The sequence below is a fragment of the Lutra lutra genome, chromosome 3 (assembly GCF_902655055.1).
Source record: "Lutra lutra chromosome 3, mLutLut1.2, whole genome shotgun sequence".
Taxonomy (NCBI): domain Eukaryota; kingdom Metazoa; phylum Chordata; class Mammalia; order Carnivora; family Mustelidae; genus Lutra; species Lutra lutra.
The window spans coordinates 76,936,111-76,939,926 of record NC_062280.1 but is presented as its reverse complement, the minus strand read 5'-3'; the positions used below and the strand labels follow the sequence as shown (position 1 = coordinate 76,939,926).

The 3,816-nt window shown below is 37.6% G+C and overlaps 1 pseudogene; it reads right to left on the bottom strand.

Moving 5' to 3' along the window:
* Window positions 1-2,045: 2,045 nt before the first annotated feature.
* Window positions 2,046-2,140, bottom strand: LOC125096635 (uncharacterized; annotated as a pseudogene).
* Between the last annotated feature and the right edge of the window lie 1,676 nt (window positions 2,141-3,816).

Genomic DNA, 3,816 nt, shown 5'->3' with positions numbered 1-3,816 from the left:
AAGTGGTTCCTACTCTACCCCAGCCAACCTTCCTATTTATGGTTATCTATAGTACAACATCGTCAACTGAAATATACTGAACATATAGTCTGTGCAAAGCTCTTTGGCATGGCCTGGGAATTCAGCAGGTGAATTCTGCCTTTGCCAAGCTTTCATTTTTGTGGGGGAGTAAAGACAGGTAAAGGTCATTTGTAAACAAGTTTATTAGGTGAGGGAGGAAAGAATGTTTTAGAAAGAAGAGCGTCATGTCTTTGAATGCATGGACCATTTCTGTCTTGTTCCTTGTAATCCCTAGTACCTAGCAAGTGCCTAGTACATAGTATGCATTCTGTAAATATCTTGAATAATGAAAGCAAACAGGCAGGAAGAAATTCTTAAGGCATGTGGCATAAGAAGGAAGGGATGTAAGAAGGGACCTCCAGCAGATGCCATGAGAGCTGCCCACATCCTTTTAGGTCTTAGGCACATAGTACTGAAGCTCCTTTGCCTGTCCCTGAAACAGACCCGAAAATTTACTGCCCCCCCTCTCCACCACCTTCAGCAGCTTTCAACCAAACACTAGTGAGAGATGGAACATAATAATACCTATCCCTTCAGTGGGACAATTCTGCAGCACAGGTTTTATCACGATCTTAGAATTTTCTTCAGTGGACTAAGATTTAGTTACCTTCAGTGGTAACCACCTTGACAAGACACGCCTTATTGGCTGACTTCTCCTCTGCATCTCATTTCCCCACTTCTCTGCCAGTGCTTCCTTCATGGTGCTCAAATCCTTATTCCCGTTTCTGCTTCTGGGGAACCCATCCTGAGACAGGGCCACGTAATGCGAGTCTTATAAACCATATTAAAGAGTCTCAAATTTATCACATACAATTTAAGGTGCTATATTAGCAGTATAATTAAAGTATTAAAAAGATTTTGTTCATGCCATTTTCAGGACTCTTACTTAGTCTAGTATGAACTCTGCATAGAACCTCACTTCCTTTCTCCATAATAAAAACAGGAAAGTGGATATGAGTCCACTTCTAGTATCCTCCTCTGGATAGTAGCTGCATTCCCAACTGGAAATTGGTCTTCATATAAAACTAGAAGGTGGTTTGGGAATAAAGAAAAGATATGGGTGATACCCTGACTTTTCAGAGAGTTCTCCCGACTATGGCTGGGATATACTGAGCACTCGAGAGGCACTTAGAGCTCGTTGTGGGTCTCCTGAAGAGCATCATGCACATTAACTGAGACTGATGCACTGGCCACAGTAACATGCAGGTTACTCTGGACACTGATGTTCAGAAGGAGGATGGTCTGAACACCAATACAGTGAGACTACTATAACCACACACTCTAAACATAACTGATTGCTTCAGATCTTCCTAACAGGGTGGTCACAATCACAACTCCTAACATACCAACTCTCTCAGACAGATACACTGTTTCAGAGCCTCCATCCTGAGGGCAAACAGACCACCAATGGACTGTACATCACCTAGTCTTACCAACTAGTTCCAGTACCCCAGGCAACCCAGGTAGGTTAGGATGAGATCATTTGCAAGGAAGGCCCAAAGTAGTATCTTCTACCTGGCCATATAATATACTTACTTCTATCTGATAAAACACGGACTCCCTAAGGATCCACTGAATATTATTTCCAAGTTATAACTCAAGCCACTGAATGTACCAACACCTAATAGTTATGTGATATCAGCAACTCTTAATTTATAATTAACATTAATGACCAAGACCTTTTGATTATGACTGCTAATGAGAATGCTATGTTTCTTAGTATCTCTTTACCTATTCTTTCTAAAATTTCAGCATGAAGGTGCAACATTAAAAAATTCTATTTTTAACATTATTAAACATAAATATACATATCAGAATTCTAATTACTTTTGAGACTTTCACAAAGACAGACTTTTAGACGAAAGTGGTTTTTTATTTTCTGATATCTGTATTTAGTTGTGGTCAGCTATAAATTGATCTCTCAAGAGTATGATAATTAGATTCTTTCCTTCCTTCCTCCTTTCTTTCCTTTCTTCTTTCCTTCCTTCTATATGGAACACTTCACAAATTTGCGTGTTACCCTTGTGCAGGGGGCCATGCTAATCTCCGCATCATTTCAACTTTAGTATACGAGATGCTCAAGTGAACAATGATCACTGGATTTCTTAAGTGCTATGCATAAGAACACTTTTCCTCAGCTTAAAATGAAAATTGAAACACATGAATAAATACCTAAATGTGCTAGGTGATAGGAAAAAGTTATGCAACATTGGGTATAGCCATGAGATAGAATTTGCACCAAAAAATGTGACAAATATTTACAATTTGGTAACATACAGCCCTACCCTACATACCCTAGAGAGACCGAGTGCAACACAGTTTTTACAGCTCTATACTGACCCATCAAATCCACATTTGTAAATACATACTAAAAGTTATAAAGAGATATGCAATGATTTGGCTATAAGAATATATATAACCTTCCTGCTTATAGTATCAAAAAGTGGGGGAAAACCTAAATATTTAGTTATATAGATTGGTATATTTAGTTATATAATATTGGTAAAATTAATGTTGGGAGTATCTATCGACATTCTTTTCAGCCCTTAAGAATATTATAGGTGAGTATTTATTGACATTAGAAAATAATTTATTGTCCATTTCTTAAGAACAGGTTATAAGAAAGAATATTAAGTAAGTTTAAAAGTTTATCAAATAAAAATACATGTATCTATATACATAAGATGTAATTCTAAGGCTAAACACTGAAAGAGTAACATGGTTTATCTTTGAGTGGTGGGTTCTATGGGTTGTTTTTAAAATTTTTGTCTTGACTTTTCTTTATTTTTCCCTTTTTTAATGCTAATGAAGATCACAGTAGAAAAATAGCTAAGGTGCAGATTACAAAGGGCCTTTAATGCTCTACGAAGGACCTAAATTTTTACTCTGGATGTAACGAAAATATTCTAGGTTTTTAAAGAAGGGAAGCATAATGGTCAGATGAATAGCTGGAAGCAATCCAACCGTTGGTATCAAAGTTTCTCTAACCTGAGAATCTGCTTTTGTTTTTGTATAAATAAAGATTTTAAATAAGCATTTCAAAATGGCAGATAAAGTCCTGAAAACAGGCCTGAAAAAGGATAAGTAAACAATATAGAAGCAAAACTACTCCACATAAGAAATGATCAGGAACACAAGGGTGAGGGATATCAGAGAAGACAGGAGGCGGAGAAAATAAGAAATGTTAGAGAATATGGCAGGACGCCAGAATTGCATAAAATCACGTCCGGTGAGAAGTTTCCAGTGGTGGGGAGGCTGAAGTAATTTTTAGCACAGAAATACCAAACGGTGCTTTCTTAGTTGGTTCCAGGGCTGTGATATAAACCTGCTCCATCACCTACACCTTCAGTAGAGTCCAAGTTCAAACAGGTCAGGATGGAGGTGTTTAGGAAACCAAGTGTTGGAGCCATAAAGGTCAGTGGGTGTTATTCAGAGAGACCTGAATCAATGCTCCATCTTTCAATTTCTATGAGAACATGGGAAAATGTCTTAATGAGATGCTGTTTTCTGAGTTAGCATTTCATAACTGCTCTACAAAAATGCCAGGAATTATTATTCATTGACTGCTAACCACGTGCCAAGAAGTGTTCTAAGGGGTATTACAGGCATTTCTTCACTTAATCTTCAAGATAACCCCATAAAGGTATAATCTATTTTATTTATATCCTGAATGTGCTTCAGGTGAGAAAACAAAGACACACTGGAGTTAAAGCTTGACAGTGAAGAAGCTGGGATGTAAACCAGTTATTCTAGTTC